Source organism: Lissotriton helveticus, chromosome 1_1 (genome assembly GCF_964261635.1).
Source record: "Lissotriton helveticus chromosome 1_1, aLisHel1.1, whole genome shotgun sequence".
NCBI lineage: Eukaryota > Metazoa > Chordata > Amphibia > Caudata > Salamandridae > Lissotriton > Lissotriton helveticus.
In genome coordinates, this window is record NC_136057.1 from 713,278,884 (window position 1) to 713,298,781 (window position 19,898).

At 42.1% G+C, this 19,898-nt stretch overlaps 1 protein-coding gene and 1 pseudogene across 3 annotated transcripts in view; both read right to left on the reverse strand.

Annotated features, from left to right (window-relative positions):
• SYT1 (synaptotagmin 1) overlaps positions 1-19,898 on the reverse strand; it is a 1,132,258-nt gene that overhangs the window by 946,972 nt on the left and 165,388 nt on the right. The window lies entirely within an intron of this gene.
• On the reverse strand, positions 16,026-16,434 carry LOC144770576 (ubiquinol-cytochrome-c reductase complex assembly factor 2 pseudogene; annotated as a pseudogene).

The following is a 19,898-nucleotide window of genomic DNA, read 5'->3' on the forward strand; positions in this document are numbered from 1 at the left end:
TGCTAGAGAATAAAGATGTATATATCCTCTTGAATCACTTATATCACATGTGCATGATGTAAGTGTCCCCTTGGCCTTCTTGGAAAACTGTGGCAGGCCTCCTACTGACATGGCAACACCTGGCCATACTCCACATAATCATGGATTTTTGAAATCATGTCAGCATGTTTTGTGGCACCCCTTTGTTTAGGGGTAAGGATGTGGCGCAACAGCCAGTGCTGATGACTGTAGAGCTGGGGATCCAGGTTCAATTCTTGGTGTCTGCTCAAAATCCTGTGATTCTGGGCAAATCACTTAATCTCCCTGTGCTTACAAAAAATGAATGTGTGCTTGTGTAATGTAAAAGATGCTCCTGTAAGCACTCGAATACCTTTGGGTCATATACGCACTATATAAAACGTAAATAAAATATGTTACACAATTTTGTGAGCACTCCCATTTCCAGATACTGCTCAAGACTGGAAGTGGAGCACAACCAAAGGATGGCAGAAGCAAGATTCCATCCATACATTGACTGTCTCTGTGGTGAAAAACAGGCACACCCCACACCTGTTTTTTGGGAGTGTTTTTGCTAATCTATCCTAAAATGTGTGTTTTATGTGAAAAATAAAGCACCAATGTAAATTTTTGTGCTAATTTTTTCTTGGAGACTTTTCATTTGAACTTTAGAATAAGCACAAGCACTAAAAAAAATTCAGTTTACTAAACACTCTTAATTTATTTATTATTATTTGCCCTATACGACCTGGGCTCTGCCGGAGTCAAGGGCCATCAATGATGCAGAGCACCAGCTTCCAGAACATTTTTGTTAGGTGGTGGTGATGGTGGGGGGGCTTGACATGTAAAAAGTTTTAGATGAGGGGGCTCAGCCGACAAAAGTTTGAAGACCTCTGCTATAGAGGGTTATGGTGTCCCTGACCCTTTAGTCAAAAGAATGAAATACTCCATAAAATAGACAAGCATGATATTACAAATTATGTCAGAGTTCCTGCCGCATTTATTACAGATATTAACTCTGTAGGTACGGATAAGTTTCACTAAACTACCTCTTTTGCTTTGCTAGTAACACAGTGTTTGTTTCTATACTTCAGGTTTCATGCAGATCTATTCAGGGGCCAAAAAGATAAAGGGCGAGGCAGAATGGTCACGTTTCCAAATTTACATCATATACATATATAATATTTGCTTTCTGCAACAGCGAACACTGAAGACTGAAATTACACTAAACATAACATAAAATTCGAATATTACTCTGAATACAGTATTTTTTGTTGTAGGTGTAAAACTCATCAGTAGTTTTTTTTTCAGATTTGAGATACTTTCTATTTTTCACCCACAGATTTGAGGAGGATGTTGGTGGGATGCCAATAAAAACGAAGGAAAATAAGATGGTATTAAGATCAGACTTCGATGGAATGACATGATCAGACCTGAAAATGATTGTTTGCAACAGAAATTTAAAAATGTGTAGTTCGGTCAACCAATTATTTCACCTCTTTAGAGACACAGAAAAACCAGTAAGTGAGCTGTCAGCATTGTAAAAAACGAGGTAAATTACAACTCATCCACGATTTTCGTCCTTGAAAAAAGGGCCAGCTAGGAGGAAGCTGAATGTATAACTAATTGGACCAGCAAACCAGCTCAAATAATTAGCATAGTAGCTGAAATATTATTATTAACGAGAAAATACAACACTCAAAAAAATACTTATTAACTCAAAAATTCCTTTTCAGAAATGTAATCGAAAATCAGTAGAGGCTGCTACCTGATGGGGTAGTGGGGCAGGGAGGGCAGGGGGAGGAATACATTTTTTTTTTAAATCATGTACATGGGTACGGCCGGCTGCCGCCTCTTCATCTTCTTCCTGTCTTGAGTCCCAGCAGCAAGAAGCAACCAGGCTTCCCTAGACCAATCACAAAGCTGCTGTCACCATTACAGCAGCATTGTGATTGATCTGAGTGTCGTGGTTTGGCGCTAGACAGGGACTGGGAACCTGTGCATGTTCTCTAGGACCAATGCACTAAACACATTATTGAAAACCGACTCTTGTAAGGGGTATACTCTATCACTGTTTTGATAGTATTGTTGTGGAAGTCACGGGCTACACTTACCCCATGGGGAACACCTTTTACATATTTAAATTCATGTTTTCCACCAAAGATGTACAATACAGCCAGGGGACAACATGCAAAGGGCGCATGTTTGGGCCAAGAAAGCCAGCGAAACCATCTTGTCAAGTTAGAAAGTGTCACCACTCCTCCCCATTGCTCTGGCTACCTCCACCCAGCATGAAACTGAGCCACGGCAGTAGGAAAGATAAAATGGTAATAACATTGTGCTATCATTTTTTGTTTCCATTTTGAACCGCTCGGAGAGCAGTGGGGCAACTCTCCTCAGCCATAGTGGAGGAGCTACCGCTGTTGAAAATACTGGGGTGTTTACACCAGTGAGCAGTGCCAGAAGAATGTCAAAAGGTAACCCGTAAAGTTTCCCTTCAGTTTAGAGCTATAGTGAAGTCGTGATTGTTCAGAAGCACATAAAAGGTGTTGAAAAGAGGCCAATTTAGGCAATTTTACGGATGAAAAAACAGCATCAATTTATTAGGATGTCATTGACAAGAAATGTCATTCAAAACATATACATATATATATATATATATATGCATATGTATATATATATATACATATACAGGGGCTTTGGACTTGAATGTAGCAGCAGAGCGATTTTGGCGGCACCCTTTATAACTCAAAATACCTTGCCTTAGTGGGCGTGGCCAAACAAATGGCCTTCTGGTACTTGTGGTGTCGACTGTATTACTTCAGTGAGTTGCCTGCTGCTAACACTCAAAATAAATTCATACCATCACTGTGGATCGGGGCACTTAGAAAATGTTCGATAAAACAGCTTGAATTTTTCCAACAACGGCACCTGTGCCTTTCGCATATCCGCCGGTTGACAGACTTGCAGGGATTCAACATCGGGACTTCCTCCTCAGGCCAGCCGCTAAATACAAACTCCACAAGTTTGCCTGTCGTAGAGAAAGTCACTCCACATATATATATATATATATATATATATATATTACTGCTCCCAGCTTGGTGTCGTCGTGCGAGGTGCACTCAAGGAGAGGTGAAGAGCTCCAAGCCTCAGCTCCAATAAACAGGTAAAAAGGCACCAGCTGGCTGTTCCCTTTTCTAAGCTAGAAAAGTGACTGTGGTTGGATACTGTACGTTGCTTCCCTTCACCATCAGTCTCTGAGGAAGAAAGTATTCAAAACGCGTAAGGCTACGATGTTAGCAGGACTGTGAAAAGGGAACAGCCGGCTGGCGCCTTTTTACCTGTTTATTGGAGCTCTTCACCTCTACTTGAGTGCACCTTGCACGATGACACCAAGCTGGGAGCAATAATATATATATATATATATATATATATATATATATATATATATATATATATATATATATATATATATATATATATATATATTTGCTTTCTTTATCAAAGTTCGTAAAGCACGCTCTCAGGACAAAAACCAAGGTATCACACAATCTCCATATATATATATATATATACATATATATATATATACGTATATATATATATATACGTATATATATATATATATATATATATATATATATATATATATATATATATATATATATATATATATATATATATATATATATATATATATATCCTTCAATGGTAAAGTCATAAGTACAACAAAAGTGTTCAACACAAAATCCAGGAAAACAACTACTGAGAAGCCATACACCATGACTGTATTAGTTCTATCAAAAAGAGAACAAGTTGTTGTTTTAAAGTAAGTGCAGCAATGCAATCAATACTATACATTTTTTCACAAAAAAGATAATTAAAATAACAATATTTGGACAGATTGACAGTTATTAGGGGTGTCACCCCACACGCCCCAGAGCTGAATAATACAATGGTAATAAAGTTTATTTATCCCCATTTTATTTTTCAGTAACCCATCCAGGACCAAGTGTCAGGATGGGGCGGGTCAGTGCTGCCAAGTGCCAGCAACAGGGAGCAGGGTGCTTTAAAATGCGGATGTCTCTTTGGCCAGCGATCTTAAGACGGCCAGCTAGACTTGCACATTTTAAAGTTGTCTAGCCTAGCTGTCTTAGACAGCTGGGTTAGAGAAAGCACAGGCCTCCAGTGCATCAGGTACGCTGGGAGAGCCTGCTTTTCGCAATCCTGGTGCTGCTTTCATGCAGTGAGAGCAGTGCCAGGATTGGGTAGTGCAGTTTCCTGCACCTGGAACTTCCTGTAGAACACCAGAGGGAGGAGTACGTCGTGCTGCAAGAAAGAAGGGTATGTTTATTTTATGTATTATCATTTTTTGTTGCTGTGTCCTCTGCTACCCTCCCCAGCCCCCCCCCCCCCCCAGTACCTGCCAACTGACACTGATTTTAGGATTAAATCCCATAATGAAAAGTCAGTAGGGACCCACGTAATGCATGTTTTAAAGGTAAACATAAATCAAGGACAAGGATTGAAAGTAATATCAGCAAAAAAACAGATGGAATGTCATTATTTTCTCTGCTCCATTTCTGGATGATTAAATTACAGGGAGACTTAAAATAACATAAAAAGTATGTTTCTCTCGGACGGATTTGCATAGAGAAGCCAGGGAAGCTATTTTTTTTTACCTACTCAGTATTCATCTTACTTGGCTTCTAGTCTTGCCCCACACATCCACTGCCTTTGAAGATCTGTTCACATTATACATTTTAAAAACACATTAAAGTATATTAAGCATGTTAACGCACATGCAGTAACATGAAGAAACATTTTTACTTCCAAAAATAATTTCTTGGCAATAACATTATTAAGAATTTATGAGCATTACTTAAGGAGTTTTCCCGTCCTTCCTATCTCCTAGGGGCCTCTTCCTGATTGCCCTGATCACGCCATTAGAACTCAATATGGCCAATAGCCCCATTGTTCTAAATTATACAGTAACACCTACAAGACCTTCTGATATCTGGCTATGTAGATGACTTGGAACAGGCAGGGCACGAACAAGTAAAAGAATTACTCAAACTTTTTTTTTCACTTTTGCCTCTCTTTGTACTCTGCATTTGCAAAACTATAGTAATATATCAACAGGCTTCATGTTACTGCTCTATTGCAATTGAATATATACACTGAAAAAGCAAAAGGTGGAAGGAGCATTATAGTTAAGTGAAAATGTCAGTTCAAATATACCATTTTAAACTAAAAAAAAACACTAAAATTCACCAGTTGTAGTTGTTTGAAGTAACTAAAATGTGTGCCCTAAACTAACTAACACTCGATCCCCCGCCATGCTCAGTGTTGTCATCAGTGATGTAATTGCAGATATTGCAGGGATGGTATCAATGATGTCATAGAACATGTCATGAGTGATGTAATATGTGAGGTAACTAGCAGTGCATGGCGAGAGCATGATTTATAGTTACTTTAGGGAATGAGTTACAGTTCATTCAGATAACAATAACTCATGAATGTCAGTGGTTTTCTATAAAGTCCCTTAAAGCTTAGTCTTTTTTCAGTGAAATTCTACGTTACTACAATTTCTAAGTATGCCACTTTATCCTTTGTTGTTTTCAGTGGATTTCTATGTTTTATAACATAATTTCTCCTTTGCTATGTGTGGCCTGGGATTAGGCACAGGGGTCTGACCACTGCCCCAACCTCCCATGAGCACCCAACCCTTGCGATACACGCCCATTGGGCGCTGCGGGTCATTGGTCACCCACGGGTTCTAGATTCAATTTCAGATCCTCGGTGCATGAATGTAATAGTACAGCTGTCTTGCTTTTTACTGCTTTACACTTCTTAGCCGTGTCCTGGCTGTGGGTGTGCCGAGAGCCAACAGAGATGAAGAGTTTGTCTGCAAGATAAGTGAGGGTACTGGTTGGGATGGCTTTGTGAAAGATGCAGCTAGTTTTGAAGATGTTGCAGTTGGGCAAGGAGAGTCAATAGTCTGGTCCAGAGGCCCCTTTGTTCATGATAAGTGCCATGAAATGTAAATATCCTTTGCAAAAAATAAATCTTATTATCTTTGCTTCATGCCTGAACTTGGGGTGGGAGGATTTAGAGTGTGACAGGCAGAGAGTAAATGGAGCATTAACTATGCTCCTTCTCAGTTACAAGCTTTTAGATTCCTACTTGACATTACAAAAATCATACACATCAAACGACTATTATTTACGAAGGGAAAAAGCATTCTTGAAGTTTTCAATTCCTCTCAAACTCTTTTTAAAATGGTTAGTGAAATGAATAACTCTATGTGCTTAACCAGAGAGATACCCCCTCACATGAACTGTGCAACAAATAGTCATCCTAGTTCAATAATTGATATACTACCCACAACCAGGTCTGTTGTCGTGCCGTACTCTTCTTACTCAGAGGAAAATACATGTGGTCGTTCTCCCACATTGAGATTCTGCAATAACTGTTGAGATTGCATCTTACCTACTTTGTTCTCCTTTGATCTTAAACCCCACTCTTAGGGATTCATGGACACTTTACCTTTACCTATTTTTCAATGTTCACACTTGGATGGGTGAAACATGCACTGCACAGGGGTTAGTGTTTGTGCTTTTCGTAGTAAACTGCACTTCCAAGCAGTTGTACCTCTTTGAAAATTACTGCAGCTGAGACCACCTCTAAAGAAGATAGAATGTTACTTATTCCTTGTGCTCGATATACTTTTGCAACACTTTCTCTCTTGGTAGCATCCTCTGGGCATCAACAAAGGATTCATGAATTATGAGATAATGTTCACGTTCTCTTATGTTCTCCCTCGGACACGAGACCTGTGAAGGAGCAACAGTACTGAGGCATGCCTGAACTCACTTGTAGGCACTTGTTTCTGAAATAACTGCGAGTTGTAGGCACATATCATGGTGAGCAAATTTATTATCTGTTTAATTGGGGCTCTATTCTGATGGGCACAGGCGTTCGAAGTCGGTGTACTGGATAATCACCCCTGCTCAGGAGAGTGATCCTACAAATCCCCTCATTAATGATTTGGCTATTCAGCTGAGTATCACCGTCACTGAGTTCCCCTCCCTAATTATTGACTTAATAAAGCTGCATTTAGTTAATTCTACAGTTATTTGAAAATAATTTCAAGTGATTGGCCATGCTCATAACAGCATTTTATTAATGAGTTCAGGGGGAGTCTAGAGTTTCACTGGTGCTCAAGTTTGGATCTGTTATTCCATCAGGGGCCATATTCATAGCATTACTCTCTCATATTTTGAACTTAGGGTGTTCTTTTCTCCACCTCAAACTGTATGTGCATTTTGCAAAAACAATTCAATGAGCATTTCTACTGCGAAAAGAATGGACAAATTTGTAAGTGCAACACTATCATTAAGAGATTGTGCTGACTTGAATTTAGGGATACGTTTGGAAACATTGAAGGGATGGTGGCAGAGTCAAGTGTGCGGTTTGCAAATGATGGAATTGCTGCTTGATGCAGCTGATTGCAGTATCTTTCAGCAACTGTTCTCCTTTCTATACAAGACATTCTGAGGCAGAGGCTGGCTTTGATGTTACTTCCTCACTGTAAAGAAATTTTACTTTGTCAGACTCTGAACTCTTATTCAATCTTGGTGTTATTTCATGCTTTGAAGGGACTCCTTTTCCTCAAATATGCCAAAAAATACCTTTAATGTCCATACAATTGGGGTGGATATGTTTTTTTGAGCTAATTCTATAATATTCGAGAGAAGCAAGACGATGGGCAAAAATTGCACTGCAAGATAAAAATCATGATGGTGGGAGAGTTAGACAGACCCCTCAGGTTCCACTGTTTGAATACATGCATCAAACCTGTGAGGGAAGTGAACAATTTCAGCATTAAGCTTCTCACCAGTCTCCTCTTGATGTTCCAATTGATGGTCATATCCTTTTACTGTTTTTATCACCGATGTGTACTATGAAGATATGCTTGTCTTCTATGGCTCCCACCTTAGCACTGACAGCAATAACCTGCTGTCACCTGGATCTTAGAAACATGTATCAGCGGCTCCCTAACTTGTTGTTATGGAAACATGTCTAGAGTGCTGTAGCTGAGGCAGGAATGTGACCCTGCTTCCCCAATGCTTAGACAGTTGAATTGTTTGGCAATCACATGTGGAGTGCAGTTTAAAGTACTTTGCTTAACCCCTTGCCTGCAGGGCTAATTCCCCTGCTGTGCTTGGGGGCGGGTGGCACGCACAGCGCCCCGGTGCTCATGACGAGCTCAGCCACGATGGTCGTGTGCTCATGATGAGCTGAGCTCGTCACGGCCACACCTCTTTCTTTAGAACGCTCAGCACAGCGGGGGAATTAGCCCTGCGTGCGAGCGTTGCGGCCGTTATGACGAGCTCAGCGCGTCATGAGCACACGGCCACCGTGGCTCATGACGAGCTGGGCTCGTCATGAGCATGGGAGGGGTTAATACACAACTTATTCTATGACTGTTGGCCTTCGTTTCTAGTGCCTTCGTTTTTAAAAGACAAGCTTGTTACGATTCTGCAGGGTTCCCAAGATTTGCTGGTCCATAGGAGTAGCTCATCCAGTCCAGGTTTTTTGCTTTGCATTCTGGGATATATAGTACTGATTTTACATTAATATAAACAGTACTAGAGGTCCCATAGTGTAAAGAAAAAATATGGAATGGTTGAGTTACTCACACATGGGCCAAGGAGAATTTAAAGGTTTGCATTGTCTTTTGGTAGCAGCAGGAGAAGAAGGTGACAGAGCTAAGACTAAGGACAAAGAGGCTAAGTAACCCAAACTCCGCAGATTATGTTGTGTGAATTCACAATGTGTTGTTGTACACTCATGATTGAGAAATGAATGATTTTGTGGTCTGACCAAAAGACAACATACAGCAGGGAAATGGCAATTGAAGGATCCCAAGTATGACTCAAATAAAGTGCTGTTGGCTCAGATGCACATTAGTAGCTAAAATCATAGTCACTGGGAAGGACATCAGTACTTAATTTGAGCGGGTGATTGCCATCAATACTCATTTCTGGGGATCAGCACTTATTTTTCTCTTCAGCAGACTTTACCAGAATGCCAAAAGAGCCACAGGGGCAAACATTCTACTAACCATCGACGGTATGGAATTCTGACCCAGAACAGTCAATTAAGGTTACTTTAATGGTTAGAGATAAAGCGATGGTTTTAGCAACAGCTCCAAAGAGGGACAGCCAATATAGACACTATAGGCTTATAGCAGAGTTCATAGTACAGATTTTGTTAAATGGGCAGTGTTGTGTCTACTCTATTAGAATTCATTAAGAAGAGATAAATAATCAGCTAGGAATTCATTCAAAACATTACACTCTTTTTCTCCTAGCAATATTTATACTAATTAAAGACAACAAATGTATTGTGGGTCTAGGAGGCAGGTTAAGCCATAATCAATTAACAGCCTCTTTATTGCTTGTACCACATCCTAGAGGGTCTGCTGGTCTAACAGGTCTTCAAGAGTGGTGTATTTTTTTATTGGCAGTTTAATTCTCTTGAAGGTTTAACGTATTGGATAGTGCCAATCGAGGATTAATGTCTTAATATTATTTGCCTGTTTAGTCACTCTTGGGGTTGTCATATGTGTGCATAGAAGCTGGACACTGTCTAGCAAAGTTGACCTTTTTATTATTAAATATTATTACTACTACCCTGGATCTTGGTAAAAGGCAAAGATCTAGGTTTGTTACCGATAGCCTCTGTGTTTATTTTGTTAAAAAAAAATTTTTAAAGTGCCAGGGCTCTTGTCAGGAGGCCACTGCAGCTTGTAATACAATTTCCCCTGTCATGCTGCCAATGATAGTAATAACACAACTACCAACCATGGCACCCCAGCACTATTTTAGGTCACCAATGGTGTAAAATGGCTTGGGCAAAAGAGAATCGTGATTTTTTATGTGTATTGAATTAATAATTAACTGTTGTTGTGGTCTTCTCCAAATTAGACTGACACCGCCACCTTGTGGCAGACAGTCACAAGCGCTGGTGTTGACAATTAAGTGCCGGTGCCTAGCACCTGAATCCACCGGCTCAAATTAAGCACACGATATGCTTTAATAAATAAAGTGGGATGAGACATTCTGTTTACTCTGCATCTCTTTTAGGTGTAGATGGTCACTCATTAGTTTACATTACATGATAAGTCAGCGAGTGTGCTGCTCACCTACTGCATGGTTATTTCATTTCCTGACCTATTGGAACAGCAATATCTTGGCAGAGGCAGGTCAGATGAATTATGTTATGTGGGCAGGTAGGGCAACTTTAGAGTCGACTTGTACCAGCCTTAAAAAAACAAAATGTTGTTTCTCATTTCATAAATCCAGACTCCCTGTCACGGCAAGAGTGGATTTTTATATACTTCTCTTGACTTTCAGCAAAAGGAAAGGTGAGCTACCCCTTTGTTCTCGAGACAAGAAACTGCCTTACATCCTCGCTGGAAACAAGGGCCCTCTTAACCTCCTCTGCATATGCCTTGCTTAAGCCACGCTTGTATAGTTATCTGTAGGTTAAAACTAAGGATGCTTTCAGCAGAAGCCAGGCGGAGTCCAGTTTCAACCTTTAAATGTAGAGATTTTGCTTTTGAGGCATTCTACTGTGAATCAATAGAGTCCAAAGTTCTGTAAGTTGTAACCACTAACACTATCTGATCGTGGACTAGATAATTTTTCTTTTGGTGCTTTACTTAAAAACCTTTATTGAATAACTGAGCATGATGATAAAGTGTGCAGAAGTTTCACATCTCTGTCTTCTGTTTATCTTTAGCCAATAGTCTTTTTATCTGTATGAAATGTGATGGCAGTGTCATTTCACTTCCCTGTTCGCTGGAGCTGACTATTACAAACAAATACTGTCACCATTGACAGCAATTGCCACCCTTGCTGGTAGGCTTAGAAATGAGGCCATGATTTGTTACAAACAAAGAACATATTGAAGGCCGATTTAAAACTCAAGGGCAGGATTGCTACACTTAGTGGCCAATGTATGGAATCCTGAAACTCAGTGGAGGGCCTATGGGAGGCCCGTGTGCCCACTACAGCAGTGGAGGCAAAAGGACACTACTTCCCTGGCGTAGGACCACCTGCCAGAGTTAGAGATCCCTGCTTGTCTGATGGGAATCTCCATGCCTTTGATTGAGTCTCCAATGTGGTTCTTCTATTAGAGGCATTGATTCTTTGTTGTAGGATGTGCCCAGTCTTCAAAGCATTTAGCTCTGGAAGTACAATCTCCTAGTTATTGCAGAACCAAAAAAGTAAGAGCCCAAAGTACAAGGGTACAAGGAGTTTTCTCTCTTTTGGTGATGACCATTGTGTGATTTGCCTCCCCTGAAGCACCATGACTTGCATGGTGGTGACAGGTGAGGAAAGCTAGTGAAGTTAGCTGTTGGACCTGGCCCTTTTTGAAGGGTTATCCCTAAACATTTTGCTTTCTTCCTACGATTTTTTCAGACCTGGTTTTTTGGTTTCAGGACTTTGGCCACTTTACCACTGCTAACCAATGCTAAAGTGCATATGCTCTCTCTACAATGTATTGGTGATTGGTATATCCATGATTGACATATTTGATTTACTAGTAAGTCCCTAATAAAGTGCACCAGGTGTGCCCAGCACATGTAAATCAAATGCTACTATTGGACCTGCAACACTCATAGGCCCACCCACAAGAGTAGCCCTGCAAATATGTCTCAGACCTGCAACTGCAACATCTGCATGTGCAAGTTTAAAATTCCATTTCAAACTGGCAAGTGCACCCACTTATCAAGCCCAAACCTTCACTTTAATTACAAAGACGCCACCCATAAGGTAGGCCCAAGGAGGCCTCAAGGGCAGGGTGCAGTGTATTTAAAAGGTAGGACGTGTGTTTTACATGTCCTAAATACTGCTAATCTCGTTTTTTCACTATTGCAAGGACTGTTTTTCCAATAGGGTAACATAGGAATTGCCTTGTAATATCTTTTAAAAAGTAATTTCCCATTGGGAGCAGATAGAGATTTGTAGTTTGGAGTCTCTGAATTCACAAGTGCTGCTTCTGTCCTGAAAGTGAGAGGACTGGACTTTGTTTTCTTCATCCTGCTTCCATGGTTCTCCAAGGGCTTGTGCGTGCTTGCCTCTTGTTAAGAAGTCTAAGGGCCATCAAAATTTTCACCTACCAGTACCTGGACTCTTCTGCTGAGAGTTTGACTTGCCAACGGGTGCCAAATCCAGTTCCTGAGCTCTTGGAAGTGTAGCCTGGTGCTCTAAAGAGAAAATCCAAGCATTGACTCTCAGACTCAGCGCCTTTTTTCTCAACACATTGCTGCACAACATCAATGCATTGCTGCTGCCTGAACCGAAGTGCGGTTCCCGATCAGTGCATCGACCATGGCTTTCAGTGCAGGTTTAAACTCGCTGTTGCAGTGCATCAGAAAAATCGCCACAGCGTGAGTCCTGAGCACTGTGTTACCAACGTCCGTAACACACGCTCCGACTCCGAAGCAGCACCTGGTTGGGGGCTGTAGAATGTACGCAGCACCCTCTTTGTGGCTAAGAAATCGACCCAGCACCTGCTACGCCGCTGTTGCATCTTCAATGTATCATCCCTTGGCGCCGAAACTTTATCAACACCACAGTAAGAAACCAAGGCCGCGTGTCTGAAAACCGATGAATCACCTCCACTTCCAGTAACGAACCGACGCATCATCGCCCCTATCAGTAAGGAACCAACACATCATCTCCCCTTCCTAGCATTAACAAACTAATGCATCACCTCCCCTGGCAGTAAGGAACCAACGCATCATCTCCCCTGTGGAGTAAGGAACCGATGCATTGCTTTGCTTTGCTTTTCCGGTGCCTCACCTCCCCTGTATATCTTTGATTTTTGATGCTCAGCGACATAACCTGTATATACCACCATAGAGTTCCCACCCAGATTGATGGGATACTAAACACGGGAACTGAGCAAAGGATTATTTCGGCGCTTTGCACTTAATCAGGGGCAAGAGAAAGCTCATACAAGGCACAGGCAACCCACTATGACCACCGTGATCACTATTGAGGAATGTACAAACACCGCCTAGGTTTACTCGCACACCTTGTGATAATATCCCTTGAGGACGGTCGGTTTTAACTTTAGAAAACTAAGCTGCAACAATACAACCAAAATAACCGTTACAGGTAGAAGAAAGATACAAACAACCTACTCTAGCCACGGCTGCTAACACAGAGAGACGTGTATACACCGTCGAGTTTTACTTTACACACGTTGCAACATTATCCCTTGAGGGCGGTTGATTGAGATTACAGAAGATAAAGCGTTAGCAATACGGCCATTATGACCATCGCAAAGAGTTGGCTAATCTATATTAACACCCATAGAATCCTCGAGACAAACGAGGAAAATGATGAACAGGTAGTTATGGAAGTAATAACTAGGAACCTATGCAGCCAGATTGATCTATGATAATCCAGATTAAACCCCAATTTACTTGACAAATGAATCACTTTGCATACAGCCAAAAACTTGATGGAAACCTCAACCATTGTGCAGACCGCCGGGTACAGTTGATGCCTTGGTCTTTTGCAGAATAGGTGAGTCCAATACCTCCTTTTTACCACTAATTGCTACGCTTCAGTATCCACAGGGGCATGCAGAACACGACTTGCTCACTGAGGATTTCTAGCCAATATGTTTTTAATCACTTTTTAAGCACTGCACAAGCTAGTCGCACTTTATCTAGCGTGTCCGGGAGAAATGTATGCAAGTCACAATTTACTGTGGTCTGGAAACCTACACCTGTTTTTATGTGCTTTTTTCTCACCACTACAGGAAGATCCAGGCCATCACAGACCGTTGAACACAATTAGCACTTTTCTTCTTGTGATACCTAAACCAACCTACTGGACACTTACTTAGGTCCTCTAGTGTAGACAAATTAAAATTAATAGTTTTTAAGGTCCTGAAGAATCGCTAGTGAACTAACACAGATGCGAGAAACATGTTGACCACTATAAATAGTAACCAGCACTGAAACAGGAAAATCAACTTCCGCCAAGTGCTGGTTATCACACATTTTAATTAAGACAGGAGAACCCCAGAATAAAAGGATTTTCTTATAGGTACTCTCAGCCTTATTTTAACTCACTCTCAAGTCTACACAGCCCTGGCCCCACACCCGCACTTCACCAAACGGCTGTTGGAAAAAGATCTCCGGTAAAGAGCCCCTCCTAGAGGTGAGCCCGTTGGGTATTGCACCGCCGACCCAACGAGGAGCAGCCCAGATGATGAAGCATGACACCTGCAAGGGTGTGTGAGGGCATTACATCCAACAAAATGGATGCCCAACTGTGATCTTACTAAGACCAGCGACACCTACATAGTGTGACTAAAACCTTTCTCCTTCTGAGGAACGGCACAGCTCCTTTTTGTTCTGACGATGTAGTCCTAGCCATTTCGAGTTTTTTGGCAGTAATGGCTCGTGTCCAAGAATCAGTATGCTCAAACAGAATTCCTAGATAGGCAACGCTAGTAGTGTGATCTATTTTCTTTTTTTTAATTTCAAAGTATTTTATTAAGAGATTTTATATATACAGTACAGTAGTAGTGCTCTTGCCCTCCAGGAACATGTCCCTACATATATGGCTCCCAGGCCCACATCTCATGATGTAAGTTTTAGAGATATTCACCCTGAGATCCAAATGTCCCATAAACTTGACCGAACTATTTAAAACTGGTTGCAGACCTATTGGCGTACGGGACATTAAAACTGCATCATCTTCATAAAGAAGGGCAGGAAAGGGTCGGCCAGCTATTTGTGGAAAGTCATTATTATCCTTAGTAAATGCTTTACATAAACCATTGATATAAAGGTTAAGAAGGAAAGGAGCCAGGACACACCCTTGCCCGACTCCTTTCCTAATAGGAAAAGGGGCCGTACTTTCTCCGTCTGGGGCAAAACGAACTTGCGCCTTAGCATCACAATATAGGCGTGTGAGGAAGTGGATTATGTGTATATCTACCCATAGCTGTTCAAGAATAGCCCATAAGTCCTCATGTCTTACAGAGTCAAAGGCAGCAGTAAGATCGACAAACGCCAAGAATAGTCTGCCTTTTTTCACTCTCATGTACTTTCCCAGTAAGATAGATAAGTTTAGACTCTGCTCCACTGTCCCCAGACCTGCCCGGAAACCATATTGTATGTCGGCGAGTATAGTGTTTTCCTCGGCCCAGTCACCTAACCGTTCCAGTATTATGCGACCAGCTGCTTTAGTCAGAGCATCAAATAAAGAAATGGCTCTATAGCACTTTGGGTCTTGGCGGTCCCCTGTCTTAAAATTTGGAACAATGGTGCATTCCACCCATGTAGAAGGAAAGGGGGCAATGTAGATGGCGTTCAAAACCTGGGTATTGATTAGGCCCCATAGTTCATCATTGGATTTAAAGAGATCTATGGGGACCCCATCCGGACCCGGGGCCTTCCCCCCTAGGCTTGCGTCAAGCGCACAAGTTACCTCCTCCAATGTAAACCTAAGCTTGTGGTACATGTGTTCAGGTTTATTAGCATTTTCCCTAGACATTCTATTGGGGGCAGTGTTTCCATCAACATTATACGCCTTCGCGAAGTAGTCAACCCACTAGTGCTTGGTTATAGCAGCTTCTATGGATGGCCTCTCACCCGAATTCAGGAAGGGGGTCTTTATTACCCTCCAAAAAGCCGCACTGTCACCCCTTAGGAATGCTTCATGGAGTGATTCCCATGTCTAATTTCTCACTGTGGCTTTACCTGAGAGCAGCTCTATATTTGCACTCCTAACATCTTCAATATTTTTGGGGACGTTATGTAATTCTCTTTTCAGGTTAGAATATGCTCGCTTGTTTTTGTTGGAGTTTGGCAATTTGAGATGGGGATTACTTTAATATGAAGGTTTTGCAGCAATTTACAGAGCATCATAAATATATACACTTCATTTAGGCTACGATGAGGATAGACTTGTGTCCTTCGCATGGGCTAGGCATCTGACGTGCAGAGGATAGCTATACTTTGGAAGCTTCGTCCGGGCCTTTCGTGCTAAACTTCTCCATCAGTTTCTTCCAAATGCCCTTCTTGTCATCTTCCATCTGATCCAAGCTGTCTGTTGCTAGCACCATTCGGCACACCTCTGCTGTCACTCCGGTAAAGCTTGTGTCCTTCAGACGGGGATACTTTTCCCTGTAGAAATTGCTGTTAATGCGGGCCAAGCTCTCGTACATCAAGTCACAGGTCTCAGGATTGGCGATTTGAGTATTCTCGCCCTCACGGAAGGCCTGAGCCATGCGCTGTCGCAGAAACACCCCCAGGTCCCGGCCACGTTTCGTTTCGTCCAGTGGCCACTCTTCGCAGAGTTTCAGGGAGCGACGGTACCTGGTGGCTGCCATATTTGTGACGTAGATGTCATCCCTCCATTTTGGCAATTTGATCGTGTATCATTTAGAAAAATATTGTCTAGTGTTCGAAACTGCTGTGGACTCCTTTTGTAGTATTTTCACTGTGTTACTGTGTGTGTATGTACAAATGCTTTACACATTGCCTCTGAGAAAAGCCTGACTGATCGTGCCAAGCTATCAAGGGGGTGATCAGGGGTTATCTTAGCTGTGTGACTACCTTACCCTGACTAGAGTTAGGGTCCCGACTTGGACAGGGTGCAAACCCCTGCCAACTAGAGACCCGATTTCTAACAGTTGTCATCCCTTAAATAAGGAGGTGTGACCACCACTATGACCGGCCGTCCTCTGGTGGACATGGGGTCCCATGGGTTACAACTCAGAGGTTCCCAAACCTCTACGTTGTGCAGTGAGGCCATGAGTTTGGCAGAGCATCATATCTGACTTGTTAAGACATGTGTATTGTTATACCATACTCTTAAAGCCCCCTTTAACAAATCTCTAAGGCCTCCGCGATTACAACCTTTGTTGGGAAACTCCCTTGGTAGTTCTGCACGTGGAATTGTCGATACCACGGGCCATAGTATTTCTGGAGTGTTAAGAACAATGACAAAATTCTATGTTTGCTCACAGACTGCACGTTTTCCCTCATTCTGGTCGCATATTCTTTTGTGCATTTCGTCATGTTTTTACTGGAGAAATATTCGTGGGGATGGATCTCTGAGGTGCGGTATTCCTGCACAGCTGGAATCCCGATTCGAGACCAGTCGAATCAGGGACCTCTTTTAATCCATAGCTCAACAATTCACTTCACTTCACAATCACAGAGTTATAGAACTAGGGACCATACATGTATCAATATTCTAGCAGGGGCGTAATGCAGGCCCCTGAGGTGCAGGAGTGTCCCGACCTGTTTAGAGGGCACCTTACCCTTTTTGGGGGATGAGGGGCATTCAGCCAAAGGTCAATGAGTATCTGACAGATATGTGAGGATCAGGCCCCCTCTTCACATTCTCTGGGGGTGGGAGGGCGTCATTTTGCGTCACTGTATCGTAGTACTTGTGCAATGAACAAGAAGGTGGCTGCAGGGAGATAACTACATGAAAAGCTCAAGTAGATGTTTACTTTCGTAGGAGAAGTGACATTGAGTGTTTTGTTTGGTATGTGGCGCCGGCTCTAATTTGAACACAGACTGTTGCCATGGCAAATGACACCTAGCCATGCCACTTGATAATGTGAAAATATTACAGCACTTCAAAGAAGAGGCTGCACGCATTAAATGACAACAAAGAGGCTCATGTCACAACGCCTCGAGCAGGACACGGCAATAGCAAGAAGCGAAATGTGTCGAAGAAACTGTAAAATATACCGGAAATCCGCACGAGAGGTCCATAGCCGGGGAGAAGCACTCGAGTATCCGGGCTCATACATTGTTGCCGTCTTCTGCCTCGCAGTTCACGGTGCCGTTGCGTTTATTGTTCATTGCTAAACACAAACTCATGCCAATTTTTTAAATGACGGATTTTACGCAGTTGCCCAGTCTTCATTTTAATGTGTTTCACTGTCTACGCCGTGAGGTGAGATTGCAAACCTGAAGCGACGGCGCGGCCTGATTTGACTGCTAAATGTGCGCTTTCTGCAATATATGTCTGTTTTAACTCCGTTCAGTGTTGCGTCTTTCCCGTGGCCTTCTTTTTCCTGCTGACTCGAGCATGTTTAATGAAGTCTGAAATATTCACTGAGGCAGAAGCTGTTTTTTTTTCTAATCCTGGAGCCAGACACACACCCACCTTCCACGCTGACACAAATGCACTCTTTTAATTTGATCATTGGGATCTGGAAAGTGGAAATTCTCACGTGTGTACTGGCGTTGTTGCCTGCCTGCGCAATTTAGTTATCCAATTTAATTTTTCTACTGTGTCTTCGAACGTCACATTTCTCTCAACAACCATGCTTGCGTGTTGTGTCTGAGCGGGCTCGGACATTTGGCATCGGGCTGTCGGCCCAGCTGGTAATCGGCGCGAGGACCGATGTCCCATTCTGTAGGCCAGAGCCTAGGACTCCAGCACCTTGTGGAGGCAGTCCACCACCCATCACCTCCCCCAGGAATGGACCCGCCACTAGGGGGCACAGAATGTACCACCTCCCTATTGTCGGTATGAGCAAAATGTGCAGTATGACGAACATGCACATTCCATCATCTGTAGGTGAAAATACACACATGCATGAGAGAATTTATCTCAAGAAAGACACCAGTGACACATCAGCATGAATAGACTAGGCATTATACGACCCAAGGTCCCTAGTACACAATGATACCAATCAAGAAATCACTGGAAGCATACATAAGACAGAGCCCGTTATTTTGAAATGAAAGTTACGGCCAGGACTGAAAGCTCTGGTTCACAAAGGTAAACAAAAGGAAGATGTGGAGATGAGACCAAAATGCTAAACTGAAAGAAATTTCCCTCTGGTGAATTTAATCGTACTAACATGGAGAACTCGATGAAGGTGGTACAATATAGGGTCCTTTCTAGGATGCGCATCAAGATATGGGTGATGATTGCCACCTCTGTATCACTGATATGAGGCGATTCTGTGATGAGTTGCTTGTCATAGTTAAAGCAGAATAAGACGCTTTGTACACACTTTCAAAATCAAATGTGTGATTTTGGTGCTCCGTCTTTGGCTGAAGTGTATCATTGAGTTATCCCCCAAATATTGCAATGTACACACAAAAATATTGGCAATCGATTAATGACAGTTTATAGACCGCTGTAATAGGCTATAGGGATGTGTGTATGTTTGCAGGTATGTGCATGCAAATATATTTGAAAATGCATACAGGCATGCCCCTGACATGACCAATGCATGCCCTAATATGCTTTCATCTTTATGACCCATTGCACTACCACTCTAGGGCATACTACATGACACATTGCATGACAGTTTATGATAATTTCTATAACAGATTCCTTGAAAATTGCATGCTAGGCTGCGCTCAAAATGAGAGACAACGGCATGGCGAATACAGAGACAACTGTAACTTCATATAGATTTCAAAGTCTTCAGTATAGTAAACATGCCATAGGGTTCAGGTTATCCACCTGGAAAGTGATTCAGTGCATAGTTAGAAGTAGAAAGTGCTACATGAATGTTTCTAATTTATAACATTTGTTACTATTCAATAAAATCACGTTTTGAATGTGGTGATATATTTTACAACAGTGGCTTAAATACAATAAAAACTAGGGGGGCAACTCGCAACGGTAAACTTAAACATGAGTAAATCTATATGTCTAAATTTACTGTTACACATTGTAGTAAATTTAGTGGGGCAGATTTATGTTAACTGGCGCATCCCCAGGGATGCGCCAGTTAATGTGCGCCACAGTGCGCCACAGCTCCGCCACCCATGGTGCGCCGCATTTACAATGCGGCGCACCATGGGGCAAAAA